Consider the following 17,017-nt stretch of genomic DNA (forward strand, 5'->3'; position numbering starts at 1 on the left):
TTTGGAAATGGAAGGAGTGTTTAATTATACATCTTTCATATATAATCTGTTGTTATATTATCACCCAAACAGTTTGTCATTTCTCATCAGGAAATTAGACTCAAAAGGGAATCGGAGGTCTGTGATTTTTTGGAGCTCAGTCTTCCATAACTATGACTCCCCTTATACCTATAGTGAATTCATTGATTTGTTTGTACACCCAGCCTCCACTCTATTGATAGGAGCTCCTCCTCTTAGAATTTTTGGTGATATGAGGAAATGTTTATAGCTGTCCAAATAGTACAGGATAGGTGACTGGTACCTCTACCAGAATCACACTGAAATCATAATATATGGATGTGAATTATGCCCATTCAAGTTGCCTAGGTATGTGCCTATGAGGCTATTTGTCTTAGAATATTTCAGGCAGCTCATCTGTTCAGAATTAACCCACTTTTGTAATGTAAAGAAGAAGGCACAGCTGAGAATCAAAAACCAGTTGGGCCCTTATGTCATCCATTCTAGGGATGCATGGAAAGATGCCGAGGACGTATTAGAAAACCACCTTAAATTCAGGAAGAGTTTTGAGTCGGTACCATATGAACCAAATAGTTTTATAAGTGACAGAAGAGTAAGAAACAGGCTGTCTGTTTATGTTCATCATAACATCCCAGAAATAGAGCAGTATGCAAATCAGGATGAATGGATAGAAGGAACCTTAATTGAAGAAATTAGTGAGCAAGAAAATATGGAAAAAGCTGTGAAAAATCCTGAAAAAACCCTTGACCTGGACTCTTTTGGACATGTATCTTTCAAGTGGCCTCAACAACCAGGAGTTGGGACATCCTCTGCTGGAACTTCTCAATAGCCTACACAGAGAACCAGCACATCGGTCACAGGGACCTCAAAGGGCAAAGAGGTGGAAACAACAGAACAGCCAATAATGACTGATCAGCCGGGGGGGTCCAAAGAGCAGGAACCAATACAAATTCCTCCTGCTCAAACTATAGCACAAGAAATCCCTGTATTACAAACTCCTCTAAATGAGGAAGGAAGCAAGAAAGAGATAGGGAAGACCCCACACCTATCAGTGGACCTGTAGAACAGCTGGGTGCAAAGAGGCAAAGATTGATTCCTCTATCAGAGGATGAAATTATTGAGGAAACCACTGACAGTCTAAGAGGTGAGAGGGAGCAGACTTCCCCAGCGATAGAGACATCAACTAGCTCACACAGGCAAGAGCTAGAAGGGCAGCAGAGTGTTGAAGTGTCATCTACTAGGCCACCAGGCAAACAACCCTTTGACATCAAGAGGACATTCACTGAGATAAAGGCCAGGAATGATCCACTAAGGCTTCAAATTTACAAGTAGTATCTTAAGATGGTCGCCACAAAACAACAAAGATTAATGTCAGCATATGACATAAGAGAAGGAAAGAAGATAATGAGTTACTTCAAACCCAAGGTGCAACAACCACAATCAGCAGCTGACTACATCAGGACAAATCTAGAGGTCTTAGCCAAGGATATTCATCCCTTGGACCAGATTGGGCTTCATAAACAGACTGGAGAAGTGGTATACTGCACACTGGCTGATAAAGCTATGTTAGCTCATAAATTACAGGACTCCTTGAATAATACCTATGCTCAATTAGATTTAGAGAAAGCTTCTTCTCTAGCAAAGTAAAATAGGATTAAATCCTTGGAGGAAATTATCATTGAACTGGGACATGATCCCAAAGATGCCAAAGGCATAAAAGCACTGATGAAGAAAAAGTAAGAGGACATTGCTGCCCTAAGAAAACAGTTGAAACTGCCTCCTTCCATGCACCCACAGACTGCAAAAGTTGTGCAGCAGAAATCCGAAGAGGATATGATGGACTTGCTTATGAAACTCAATGAAAGATTAACCGATACTGAGCAGGCACTGGAAAAAGCGCTAAAGGAAAGCAGGGAGAGTCGACTTCCCAACCACTTGAAGAAATCCTTGCAGTCACTACTTCCCCCTCCAAACTTATAACAGCATTGCCTCCCACTATCCAGACATCAATAACAGAGGTCATCACAGGTACATCAGCAACAACAGCAGCACCAGGCAGCAGTACCAATATGAGTACAGAGGAATTGATAAGAGCCATGGAAGAATTAAAACTACAGGTGTTAGAATTGAAACTGGTGAAGGAGAAATTGGCAAAGGTGGAAAATAATTATGATAAATCCAAGATGAATTTGGCAAAGAAAACAAGGGAGGTCAAAACATTAGAGAACAAAGTAAGAGCATTAGAAAATGATCTCTCTCTGGATAAACCTCTAACAGAAATCAGAGGAATTTTGTGGACCAACATCAATCAATCCCTTAGTGATGTGTGGAGGTCTATCCAAGTCATTTATGAGCAGATTGACTTGATAAGAGTGGCCCAAGTGGAGATTCAAAAAACAAGAGCTTTATTGGGACAGATGCCTGAACAAGCTAACCGACTGATACATTTTTTGAACACCAAGACCAGCGAAGAACTAGAAGCACTAGAAATCAGAGATAGAACAGGCACCATTCAAGAAATCAGGAGAGTTCTAACCATGAGAACTCTAATGCAAAATTTGGAAAGGAGATGCCAGGACATGAAGGTGGAGATTAATTCTTTCACAGAAAAGTTTACAATCTTGCATAAAGAAGGTTTGCCAAGTCCTTTGGGAAGTAATGATCGTCTGATGAAACACAAAGACTATGTACATAAATTGAATAAATATATTGTTGATCAAATCACTTCATCAACAAGTTCTTCAGGAGAAAAAGCACTTCCATCTGGCCAGACCCTCTACGATAGCCTAGAAAATTTATTCTACATTGAGCATGAGGTAAAGAATTTGTTCACATCCCACCTAATTTCTTCAGATACAAAGAGACTGACGAAACTTTAAGGAAGCTTCAGAGACATGAATTACCAGGTCTGGAATGGTGGCAAAGTATGTTAGAAATTCTATAAACTTATCTTTGGTACCTTGGTGAATTGAAAGTTTTTAGACGATTTACCATAATGCGGAAGACAGAAATAAATGAGAGTCATACCGGTCAAAGTATATCAGATCAGGACTAAGGAATATCCAGGCAACGATGGAGCAGCCAGCGCGGAATATCAGCGGAGGACAACTGTAAACCGACTTACAAATCCTACCTCTGGTACATTCAATAAAGAGGGAGCGGCCAGCACAACGTCAATTTATTGCTTCCCTGTTTTCGACACTTTTCGTCTCTATATTTTGTAAAAAAAGCATTAATCATCACTAGATATTATCTCCTTCAGATATTTTGTAAGATATTTTGATATTTTGTATAAATACCCCCCCAAACGAAGTATTTGGGGTTGGTGGGTGTTCATAGTTTTTTGACTGTAATACTGAAATTTTTTGGAATAAAAAGTTGTTGGAACCATTTTTGTCTAGCCTACTAGATGAGGAATTGATGCTGAAGACCTGTTACAGAATTCTTGAATCAACTTGTGGATCAATAAGTCCCTTCTAACTTGTGTTTTACAGTTTTTATGTTTACTATATCATCTATGTTTCATGATCCGAATAGTAGAGAGAAAGAATAACTCAGAATTTGCTTGACTGCACTCTGTTTTCAGTCTTTATTATTATCAATGTTTTCTTCATAATTAGAATAAACAGTGAATTCTTAATTGCTCCTGTTTCCCCTGATTCTTTCCTCTTGAGTATTTGCTAAGGAATTCTTAATTGCTCCTTAGCAGTAATCAGCCATTTTCCCTCTGTCAAATATGATGAAGGATTCTTAACTGCCCTTCACCCATTTGACTCCATTCCATCTGATTTTAGCCTTTAAATTGTTCCATGTTTGAGTACCTTGCTCTGTGATGCCATCCTCTATTTAGAAACCGAATCCAGGAAGCTGTCCTTCTTTGACTCCATCATGCCCAATGGACTGAAACTTTTCAGGTCTACCTCACTATTCTATTGAATCCTTCCAACCAAACTCAAAACATAATCCTCGTACTTCATAATTAGCCTAACACACTTTAAAACAAAGCTAAATCATAAAGAGAGAGCCATCTCTAGATGCAGATTGGTTAGAATCTGTGTCTAAAAGATTGGTCCGTGGTTACCTCGGCCGTATTCCCTTTCTTACAAATTTTGGGAACAACCTGAGTGATAACATCATTGGAAACTCCGCTGGGGATCTAAATAGTTTGTTTATTGTATCCATTCTTGATCAGTCCATTTTTTCAAAAAGTCTTTAGGAAAATTTAAAACTCTTACATTTAAAAACTCCTAGAAGATACTGTAAAAATTTGTATTGTGAAAATATTTCAAGAAAAACCAAAAACATACTCAGAAACTGGCTCCAAAGAAAAAGATTTGTTACACCAGATCAAATCCGGATCCTAAACCCCCACCTGTCTTTGAAAATCCTAATCTGATTCCTAAAATCCTTAGAAGCCAGGAGAGCCAAGAACATTCTGCTAGTTCACCCCGTGACAAACATTTGCAGAACACTATCCAAACTGAGCTTACTTCTGGAAAAACACAAATCCATTCTGCCATTGCTGCAGCTTCTTCAAGCTCACCATCAGCACTTCAAACCCTCCTTTCCACTCCTCCATCCACAACTTACATTTCCACTGTTATCCCTACTCTTCTAGCTGTCACTCTTATATCAGCAAACATGGCAAACCGTTATGCTCCCCTGCAATTACCTGCAAATCCAGGGGCTATGCCTCAATATTATCAAAGAAAAATCACCTATTTTGATGGTACTGGCACTTACACAGCTCAACAACATACTAAGAAGATGACAGACTATTTTGAAAACTATGAGATTGATGATGATGATGTGAGAATGAAAGTCTTTGTTCAAAGTTTAACTGGGGATGTTAGAACTTGGTTTAGAGCACTCCCTGCAAACATTATCAACGACCCAGAAGCCCTTTATCAGACCTTCTTGAATAGATGAGAAAAGAAGAAATATCCTCTCCACATTTTATCAGAATATGAAAATTTGAAAAGAGGCCCACAAGAAACTGTTCAAGATTACTGTACCAGATTTAATAATGTATACAATGATATTCCTTAGAATCTCAGACCTCCTCCAGATTTGGCCTTGATCAAATTCCCTAATGCATTTGACTATGATATGGCATACCAGCTTAGGGAAAGAGCTCCTCGAAGCTTAGAAGACATGCAGAGTATAGCTGTCAGTGTTGAGGGCAACCTGATTTCTAAATGAGCTCGAGCTAGAGCTAAAAGGAGGACACCTTTCAAAGAAGAACCTTCTGCATTTGAACAGAAATTAGATGCCATAATCAAAGGAATGGACAGACTTGGTGATAGAGTAGAAACAATTGAGAGGAAATCCCCTTGGGATGGTCAACTGAGCAATACTGGGAGAAATCCAAACTTCAGGAAAAACTAGAATTCTAATACTAGAAAGGTTGGGCCTAACCAAAACATTAGACCTCCATTCCAAGAAAATTATGCTGAAGCTTCAACTTCTAGTGAGCCAACAGAAGATACTCAAATTAACTTAATGGGTCTCAATAGTGAACAACAAATTTTCTTGACCCAAGAAGACCAAGAGGTTCACACTCTTAATCAATTCCAAATTCAATCAGGTGAATCACTTGATTTTAGGGAAGGATATGACACAACCATCTATGAAGTCCACAAGCAATACAATCTGAGAAGTAGAAGGATAGATGTTCTTGAAACCAATAAACAGAAGGATACTAAGTGAACTAGCAAACCTACAATCAAGAACCCTCATGTACAAACCTTTCCTAAAAAAACTCCTAACCCAAATCATCCAATAGTTGAAGATGTATCAGATAGTCAAAAACCTGACAGACAACATTCCACTTCCATTCCTCCCAAAGGAAATGTGGAAGAACCTCCAGAAATTGACATAGAAGCAACTTCAGCCCAAAACATCACTCCTGTAAAAGAGAAAGACACAAAAAATACAATAGAAAAAGAAAATCTCACTGCCTGAAAAGAAAAAATGCAAACAGAAAAACCTTTCAACCTTGAGACCGAAATAGGAAAATTAAAGATAGAAATTCCATTCTCAGAATTGGCTAAGCATGATGTCTACAGAGATCAAATTAGCAGATCACTCCAGATTTCGAAAAACAAAGATACTGTAAATGTCTTGGATGACCAGCTTGAATTAATTTTTGGCCCTGAGGTAAATGCTAAATCAGTATATGGAGGGGTCCCTCCTTTCTATGTAAGTCTGAACATTCATGATAAAATACTTCATAATGCAATGTTTGATTCTGGTGCTTCTCATAACTTAATGCCTAGATCTGTAATGGAGAAGTTGGACTTAGATATCACCAGGCCATACAAAGACTTGTTCTCTTTTGATTCAAGCCAGGTCATGTCTAGGATTGATCAAAGATTTATGTGTATCATTAGTTCAATACCCTTCCAAGACAATTTTAATGGATGTAGTGGTAGCCAATATACCACCAAAATATGGCATGTTGCTGTCTAGATCTTGGGGTGCAAAGCTCCAAGGATCTTTACAGTTGGACATGTCATATGCTACCATTTTAGTATTTGGTCAGCCAAAGAGATTATATCGAGAAACTCTAATGAAATATGTGGTGAGTAGCTAGGAAAAACCCCAAAATTTTCCCATCTATTCCATGCATTCTGACATGGACTCCTTCATTCTGTACAAGGCTGAGGTTAATCTTGTAATTAATATCAAGGTTTTACCACTTCAACAAGAAAAGGTTATAAGTGAAAGGTCTAGTCTCCAAATTCAAGAGATTCTTGAGAACGATGATATATTAGACACTCAGGAGAAATTAGATGAAATAAAAGAAACCTGTCTTCTTATCAAGCAGATTACTGAAACTCCTGATACCAATTATAAACATGAGATCCTTTGGTACTTGGAATTTGATGGATCAGTCAATAAACTAGGAGCAGGAGCAGGAATTTGGGTACACAATCTAGAAAATGATCATGCTGAAGGACATGCTTACATGTTGAATTTTAGATGCACCAATAACATGGCTGAGTATGAAGCCCTCTTGCTAGGACTCAAATTGATCAAAAGTTTAGGGGAAATTAGGGTATCAGTTTTGGGAGACTCTGATTTAGTCATTCAACAGATAAAGGGAAAATTCCTCACAAATGATCCCAGATTAAGATCTTACAGAGGAACAGCGGTTGAGATCCTCAATGCATTTCTAGAAACGCAGCTTGCCAAAATTCCAACGAAACATAATTTGCATGCTCACAGTTTGGTAACATTTGCCAGCACTTGTAAACTGCCATTTGAACCCAATCATCAGTTTACCGCTGAGATTAAACACAAGCCAACTATACTTGACAATGTAAAAAACTGGGAAGTTTTTGACAGCGACACTCAGATTAACAATTTCTTGACCCTAAAGGAAGAGTTTTGTAACACTAATATGGACACGGACACTGTTGGAGAGGTTGATCAAATAGACAAAATTGAAATAGATATTTCAGCAAAAACTGCAACTCAAATACTTCACCCAACGAAATTTACCAAGGAAATGTTGCAAGATCTTAAAGAAATAGACATTGATGAGATTATTGAGGGGGAACCTGAAGTTATTGATTTAAAAGACAATTATTTGCCCACAGGATTAACTCTTCTGGAAGACTTCTTTGATTCTAATGATATTCCAAAGAAACCCAAAATGCAGCCACTAAACGCAGACATTGAGGATTGTAACATAAGAACTGAAGAAAATCCTAAGATGATAAAACTATCCAAAACTCTGCCCCCTGACCAAAAGATTAAATATGTTGAATTGTTCAAGGAATTCTAGGATGTTTTTGCTTGGAGCTATGAAGATCTCAAATCTTATGATACCTCTGTTATTCAACATACGATACCGCTTAAAGAAAATCAAAAACCATTCAAGCAAAAACTCAGAAGGGTTAACCCTGTACTACTCCCTTTAATTGAAAAAGAAGTCAAAAGAATGTATGAAGCTGGGATAATTGCCCCTATCAAATTTTCAGAATGGGTGTTTAACTTAGTGCCCACTAGGAAGAAAACAAGAGAAATCAGATTCTGTGTTGATTTAAGGAACGTAAATAAGGTTTCTTTAAAAGACCACTACCCCTTACCCAAGATGGACCACATTTTACAAAGGGTAGTAGGTGCATCTAGGATTTCACTGCTGGATGGGTTTTTAGGCTTTAACCAGATTGTAGTTCATCCTGATGACCAGGAAAAGACTGCTTTTACCACACCATGGGGAACTTTTAAATATGTGAAAATTCCATTTGGATTTAAGAATGCAGGGGCAACCTTCCAACGAGTAATGGACATAGCTTTTGCAAAAGAAATTCACAATTTTCTAGTTATATACCTTGATGATCTTACTGTGTTTTCCAAATCAGATCAGCAACATTTAGATCATCTTAGACAAGTATTTTCAACATGCAGAAAGTATGGTATTTCCTTGAATCCTAAGAAATCCTTGTTCGGTCTAAAGGAGGGCAAACTGTTAGGTCACATAATCTCCAAAGACGGCATCAAAATTGATCCTGACAGAATAGAAGCCATTTTGCAAATACCTCACCCCAGAAATGTCAAAGAACTTCAAGCTTTCCTAGGGAAAATTAACTTTTTAAGAAGATTCATACCCAATCTAGCTGAGCTAATTAGATTTCTGAATAATATGCTGAAAAAGGATTCCAAGGTTAAATGGACAATAGAAGCCAAACAAGCATTTGAAGAAATCAAAATGGCTTTGACCAAAACACCAGTCCTTACAAGCCCAAAATTTGACAGAGACTTCATAATATTTTCATTTGCATCAGAACATACTATTGCTGCTGTTTTACTACAGAAAGATGATCAGGGATGTGAAAAACCCATAGCCTTCTTTAGTAAAGCACTCAGAGATGCACCACTAAAGTACACAATCATGGAAAAACAGGCTTATGCACTTGTGAAAGCTATCAAAGACTTCAAAGTCTACATATTATACTCCCATGTAATAGCCTATGTGCCAAATGCTGTTGTCAAAGATATCCTGACCCAAGAGGGGATTAAAGGCAAGAGAGGTAAATGGATTGCTACTATATTGGAGTATGATATTGAAATAAAACTTACAAAGCTTATAAAAGGACAGGGATTGGCTAAACTCATGACTGAAACCAATTGCCAAGCCCTGGATATCAATGAACTAGATAATGAATAGGAGATGGCGACTCCACAAATCAGCCAGGCCTTCTTACAATCACCTTGGTATGCTGATATATCTTATGTGTTATTAAACCTGCAGGCTCCTCTAGGGTTATCTAGAACAAAAAGAAGGTTTTTAAAAATGAAAGCTTCAAAGTTTTATATTTTAGATGGTGCTCTTTTTTGGAAAAATCATGAAGTTGTTCTATTAAATTGTCTAATAAAAGATGAAGCTGACAAGGTACTCAAAAAATTTCATGCAGGGGACTGTGCTGGACATCTTTACTAGAAATCAAATTGATGAGCCCCAAAAATGTACAATTATTTGGGCTCATTCAACCTCCTAATTTGACTTAATCCACCATTCTCATTAGTTTATTGCATGTTTTGATTATTTTTATGTTAATAGAGTGAATTTGGTTAGTCATTATGCCAACAAGTCTAATGGGTGCTTTGTGTAGCCTTGTTGGTCCACTTGGAGAAAAAATTGAAGGTCTTAATGAGCACTTGGCAGCCAAATTCGTGGGAGAACAAGCTAGAGGATTTGTAGGAAGGTGTCCCCCTCATTTATGGGCCCTTACCTCAAATTCTCCACCATCAGCTCGGAGTTCAATGGCCACCGAATCAATGAGCACAAGGGCAGCCAAGCAAGTCAAGTAGGACTGTTGTTAACTACAAGTCTTGGGCAGCCAAGTCCCTAAATTTTAGGAGGATTGTTGGGTCCTCAATTTGTATAAATAAGAAGGCTTAGGGCCTCATTTTGGGTTAGCTAGTGGTTAGTCATTTTGTAGCTTGTAGTTAGCCATTTCATAGTCTTGTTGTAGTCATTTTGTAGTTCGATTTTTAGGCAATAGATTAGCTTTGCTTTCAGCTCATTCTCAAGCTCTCCTTGTGGACAGTTTTGATGTAACTCTTCATTCTTGATTAATAAAGATGAATCCAGCTTTGCACCAGCTCTAAATCTCTCTTGGGAGGCTGTAGCTCTTGGGGTTGGGCCCATCTCAAGCGCCCAGTACCTCCCTTGTTTATCTTTATGTGTGTTCGCTGCATCCTTACAATAAAATCTGCTATTTAGATCTAACTCTTGTTCTGTTATTTAGTTCGTTTTTTATGTGTAAAATAGTTTTTCATGCTCAGATTTAGTTGATAGGTTTTTACAGAAAAAGCTTCAAGAAAAGGGCCAACAAACATCTGTGGTTTCACCTCTCCCTTAGTGGGATCAGGAGCTGTGACTAGGATGACTTTGCTGCCCACAAAAACACTGAATTTGCTTTGCCATGCAATCATTAGTGTTTGGTTTTCATTTGCAGAAGTTGGTTACATGTTCAGATCTTTGAATGCTTCATTTCATAGTTAATATACATGGTTTCCTTGCAAATAAAGCTGCTATCCATTCTTGTTACTGTTAGCTAGATCATATTAGGGTAACATAACTAGATCTTTGTTTTCTTGCATGTCTTTGTTTGTCAGTTTGAAAAACCACTTGCAGAGTACCTATTACCCTTCCTTACCTGCACATACTCCATCCAACCTACCTATTTCATCCTTCACTCAGAACCCTTACCTTACATTTACCTCATTCGCTTACTTTGCCATGATTCTCATCTTCTTGTACAACATCGTTTCATCCCTCCTTGAACAAATCTCACCATCTACACCTTCTCCTCAACTCCAACCTCCAAGTCTTGAACTCCCCTACACCCCTATTTCACCTCCATACTCATTCCTCCACCTTTTTCCCTCCATCCATTCTCCAAAATCCTCTTCTCAGAACATCCTGTAGAAATCTCTGAACATCTTGTAGAACCCCTGCAGACTTCCTGTAGAAGCTCATAAACACGGTTCCTTGGCAGCTAAACTTTGTGAGACTCTCTGGAAGAGTGTTAGGGACCCCTTAGACCCTCTCTGAGCCTTCCCAACCTTTCCCAAGCTTTTCTCCTCCTTGATCCACCTCTGCACAGTGAAAAGCTAGTTAAAAGCACATGCATGATAATTCTAATAACTTAAACAAAAATACAAAAAGATGTTTTCTTCAGATAGTGATAACTTAGACACATGCATTTTACCTTCTTAGAAGTAATGGCATCTCTTTCGGTAGTTTGCATGCTCTCCTTTGCATCGGTAGGACTAGCTGGTAGAATTAGGGTTTGCTAGGGTTTGTGTTTCTTTTTGGCTTTCAGTTTCTTTCCGCAAGTAGATTAGCTTCCTTTGAGTTAGCTTTCGTCCATCAGTTAAAAAGCTTCTTCTGAGAGCTCATAGAAGTTGGCTTGAGCCCCTAGCGGACTTGTGCCAGCTGACCAAGTGACAGCTACGGCAAGAGCTAGTACTTGTGCATACAGCACCGTCGCTTCCAAGTTTGTTACGAACTACCGGGTTGATAAAATTAGAGATAGGGAGCTCCAGGAGTTGTAGCATTATTGCTACAATACTGGAGCCCACCATCTTTTTGGCGCCGTTGCCGGGGAAGCGTCAGAGTATTGGTGATTGTCGCTTTTCTTCTATTTTCCACTACAATCTTCTGCTAAGTAGTTTATTTCATTTCCATTATGCAATTTCGTTTATGCAAAAGTAGATTAGACTTTCTCGCTTTCATAGATTAGCATTTCAATTCCACAATTTCATTTCTACAAGTGTAGATTAGCATTTCAATTCTGCAAGCGTAGACTAGCATTTCATTCCTGCAATTTCATTTGAGCAAAATAGATTAGTCCTTTCCTGCTTTCATTTCAATTCCGCATTTTCATTTTAGCAAGATAGTTAGTTGCAGTTCAATCTATTTCAGTTTTGCATGTAGAAGTAGAAAAAAAAAGCAAAAATCAACCAAAAAGATTTCATTTCATGCCTTGTAGGAGTAGAGATAAGTTAGAAAAATGATTGCACAACACCCCCACTGCTTCACACAGCCAAGATTCTCTCTTCTTCGATGGCTGTGATTGAAGAACCCCTGGGTGGAAATCAAGGCACATTTAAAGAACCTCTAGGGGAGAAGAAGAAGAAAACATTCCTCTAAGTGAATGGCTACAAGCAGAAATGCTGGGAGCAACATCTTGTCCAAAGATGAATTTGAAGATCAGATAAAAGATTTCAAGAGTGATATGAGGCAGTTTCTTGCCATGCAACTGGATACCTTGCGGATCCAACAGAAGCAAGAGGAAGCCAGGAGGGCTTTGGTCATTTTTTGTCCTAGGTGCACTAGAAAGCATCCTAGGAACGAATGTCCATTGTACTCCATAGAAGTGTGTTTTGTCTGTGAAGAATACCATCCTACAGATCAGTGCCCTTCCTTACCCAGATTCAAAGCTGCATATCAGAGAGCCAAAGGAGCCACTGAACCACTCCATTATATGAACCAAAGGAGGCCGCATGGACCTAGATCTTACCAGCAGGAACTGCAAGGGACATCCGAGACATATTATGACCCCTATCAAGCCACTTTCATGCCTTCTTGGGGTCCCCCTGCTCATCCTTCCTGGTCTACACCTCCTCCTTGGTCATATTCTCCTTGTTCCTTCACAGATCCATATTATGCCCAACCAGTTGCTCATTCATTTCACTCTTATGCTCAGCCACAGCCTCAGTGGAATGCACCTTATCAGGAGTGGAGGCCCCAGTACAACTCTCATCCCGCTCATTTTCATCCACCACCTGCTCATCCTCAACCATCGCCTCCTCCTCCACCAAGGCAACCCCAAATGCCTACCCAACCACAATGCCATCCATCTCCATCTCAATTTCACACCTCCACTCAACTACCCGTACCACCATTTCCAAAACCATACAATGGAGCAGCTCAACCCAATTGCAAAGCTGAGGCACAACATGTGCAAATGACTCCTCTTGAGCTCAATGATGTTCACCAAAGCTCAGGAAGAGTGTTGCAAAACCAAGATTCTATTGAAGGACCAAAGGAAAAAGAAGATTCCAAAGAGGAGATCAAAGAACCATGGGCTGCACTTGATGAAGAGAAGAGATCAGAATCAGAGAACGAGAGAGTTCCCTCATGGTTACCATCAAACCCTCCATGTACTCAAGAGAAAGATAAGCAAAAAGAGGAAGATGAGAAAGTCATGATAGAAGGTGACATGAAGAATGATCCAGAACAACAAAAGGACCAAGGATATCAAAGCTATATTGAGACATGGTTCCAGACAGTGACTAAGTTGCAGCGGTACTCTCTTCCTCAGTTATGTTTGATCCCTTCAAAGTCAGATCCTTTGGTCTCTAAAGTCCGGATAGTTGTCCAAGCATGCATTCCGAGCCTTCACATCATTTTGTCTCTAATCTTGATGTGCACATGGCTCCATTGGAAGTATTCTTATACTTGAGAATGATTTTGTTTTTCACGTAGGGTAGGGTAGAAAAAAAAGAAAAAAGAAAAAAGGAGAAAAAAGAAAAAGAAAAAAATGAAAAAAGAGGAAGATAGAAATCTAAGGTGAAAACCTCCTCGGAGGCGCCTTAGATTGGCTCATTGATTGAAAACCTCCATGAGGTGGTCAATGGGTTGGAAAAAAAAGAGAAAATAAAAGGGAATAAGATCTTTGGGTGAAAACCTCCCTTGGAGGCGCCCAAGGCAGGCAATTAGGGTGAAAACCTCCATGAGGCGCCCTAGTTGTCTTTCAAAAAAAAAGAGAAAAAGAAAAAAGAAAAATAAAACTAATCTCCATTGGCTAATTGCAGGTTGCAAGAAGGACGTTTCATGACAGGAGGAGCACTCAAATCAAGGTCAAAGGAATTTTCTTGTGCCTTCTACAGGAAGCTCTGTATTTCTACAGGAAACATCCTGTAGAACCTTTGGACGAGCCAAATCCAATTTCAAAAGTGAATCTAATGGTGGGAATCTGTTGATTAGGCCTACAAGCACTTGTGTGTCCATCCCTTGCCTTTATCCATCTTTTTTTCCACCTCCTTGTGCTTCTCATTGTGCTTCTACAGGAACTTCCTGTAGAAATTGTGGGAAACTAGACATGGACTTCAAAAAGTGGTTTGGCGAACATGGTGGCTTCCTCAAGGGTTCAGAAGCCCTCATGCAATCTTCCAACTCCTCCTCCATCATCTCCATACCTACATCACAGCCCAAGCTCAGTTTTTCCTTCCATGCAAACACTTGCAAAATGCCTTGAAGCAAAAATCCATAGAACAAAATTTGTTTTTGCCATAACTTGAAAACCATGCATCCATTTGACAAACCGTTTTATGGGGAATTGTACAAGGGTGATGGCAACATGCTTGAGCAGTTTCAGCCAATTCTGATGCACAGTTTCCAAGAAATCAGCCTCCATCACCATCAGCCATTTTTGCATTTTCTCCATATCCGTGCATCCATTTCAAAACCTGTTTCATGGGGATATGCATGTGAGTGATGGTAACCTACCCAAGCAGTTTCAGCCGATTCTAATGCACAGTTTCCGAGAAATTGAGCTTTGAAATCTTCAGCCATTTTCCATTTTTCTCGAAATCCGTGCATCCATTGATCACGATTTTGCTATGGGAGTTGCATAATGATGATAGGAACATGCTCACCGAGTTTCAGATCAATCTGGTTTACCGTTTGAGAGCAATGGCGAAAACAAGTTCTGGTTTTGTGACCATGCATCAGCAGCAGCTTGAAGGTGCAGATCTGAACGTGGAAACAATTGCATGCAGCTCAGATCCGGCCAGAGGACACCTGCACAAAGAAAAGCAATCAAAAATCATCAGCCAAGCCCTCATGCAATCAACGGATCCAAGCATGCAGCAGCAAAAAGCTTCACAAGCAGCCGTTTGACTTCAGGTACGTGACTAAACCTTGTTCATCTATTGCATAAATTTAATTTCAAAACTGCATGAATTAATGGAATGGTGGGATTAAGCCACGAATTATCAAGGTTAAGCTGATTGTCTTCTCTAGAACTCAGCCGGCAGTCACGCAGTACACGTGGACAGTTGACTCACGTGGAAATTTAAAAAACAGGAAGTGTTGGCCGTTTGAACTCCAGTGCAACTAATGGTGAGTGATTACAGGCAGAGAACTACAGTTCATAATTACACTACAGTGAGGAACAACACTTCTAGTTGCATGAGGCCACGTACACTTGGCCACTTCTCTCTCTCACGTGAATCACGCCTCAATTAAAGTTGCTCGGCTGACTCTCACCATCCGCTGATTAATTTTTCCACGTTCTTGACAACAACCAATGCAATACATACAACCCTGAGACGCTACAACTCTGATCTTCTTGTTTGGCTACTTTCTGTGGTGCAGTCATAAACAAGTCTTCCATCATCCAGTCTACTGTCATCATCATATGGAACCGAATATTTGCAAGCTTTGGGATAAGAATTGGTTTTAGTAACAATCTCTTCCACTGTAAACCACCATCTAAAAGGGTCTAAAAGGAGTCAGCGAAGAGGATGTAGAAGTAATACTTGACAAGGGAAAACTGTTTCAGATGATGCTGAGAGGAATCTAATTGTGAAATTGAAGACAGAATGTGGTTATCAGTTCACTTCGAAGTTGGAAGGTATGATATGAAGACTTCCAGGGACACTATGCAAGGCTTCAATGCATTGCTGGCTGGCTCCAATGAAGTCAGCGAAGAGCCTACTGTGGCCGTGCAATTTCTCACAACAGGTTCATGGCCAACACAGCCAGGTGCATGTTGCAACCTGCCCACAGAAATCTGGGCTGTGTGTGAAAGGTTTAGGGGATACTATCTCAACACACACACTGGTCGGAGATTGACATGGCAGACTAACATGGGAACTGCAGACCTAAAAGCAACCTTTGGTAAATCTAGGAAACATGAACTTAATGTTTCCACTTATCAGATGTGTATTCTAATGCTGTTTAATTCAGCAGATTGTCTGAGCTATAAAGAAATTGAACAGGCAACAGATATCCTAGCTGCAGACCTGAAAAGGTGCTTGCAATCTCTTGCCTGTGTAAAGGGAAAATGTACTGCGTAAAGAACCTATGGGTAGGGATATAGGTGAAAAAGATACATTCCAGTTCAATGGCAGTTTCACTAGCAAGCTTTACAAGGTGAAAATAGGAACAGTGGCTGCACAAAAAGAAAAGAACCACTCAGCACTAGAGGTAGAAATAAGACGTAGAGATGGAAGAACAGCTATTCATGTCATCATCGATAGTTGTGAATGCCCCAAGGCACAACAGCTCTCCTCGCATCCGAGATCAAAGAGAAAGAGGTAATATCGAAAGCTTGATCTGGAATAGAAAGTAGTCACACACTGGAAATAACTGGAATAAGTACTTCTCTGTGGCTTCATGTAAGTGGGTCATCTGCAAGATGGCCCACTCATACAAGGCCTGTTCATTCGCACAAATGCCACATTAGAACAGTACTATTGAATGAATCGATGTAGAATGTCAGGCCCCACTTGCATACAACCTTATCCATTCTTTTGTTGTTTCCACAGCCTCAATTTCATTTGTCTTCCAGTGTTTTGCAATGTTTTCAGAAAGAGGGTCATCTGGATTTGGTGCACTTAACAGTGCTTGCATACTCAGTAAAACTGTTCGAATTTGCAATGCTGGACTCCACTTGATGGAGATCAAAGAGATGAAGTTGAAGGATCTGTCCTATGATCAAGGATCTCAGCATACAATTTATATTGGCCTGCATACCTCAGTGTGAACTGTAATTTGATATCTCTCAATGGGTATTTGAAATAAAATTCCACGGTTGCAATCACAGTTTAGACACACATGGAGATCTAACCTTCAGGTAGACTTCATGGATATGATAAAGAAGCAACAGTGAGGGTCTCAATGATGATGTAACAAACACAAGAAAGACCACCACAGAAGGAACAGGCAGAGGAATGAGGGAAAAGGACA

The 17,017-nt window shown here is 39.6% G+C and overlaps 1 pseudogene; it reads left to right on the plus strand.

The window, feature by feature from the left end:
* The first annotated feature begins 7,423 nt into the window (after positions 1-7,423).
* Positions 7,424-16,369, plus strand: LOC149180240 (cullin-3A pseudogene; annotated as a pseudogene).
* The last annotated feature ends 648 nt before the right edge of the window (positions 16,370-17,017 follow it).

Source organism: Pinus tabuliformis, chromosome 3_2 (assembly GCF_031772625.1).
Source record: "Pinus tabuliformis cultivar Carrire ecotype Pingquan chromosome 3_2, CPIR1, whole genome shotgun sequence".
In the NCBI taxonomy this organism is placed as follows: Eukaryota; Viridiplantae; Streptophyta; class Pinopsida; order Pinales; family Pinaceae; genus Pinus; species Pinus tabuliformis.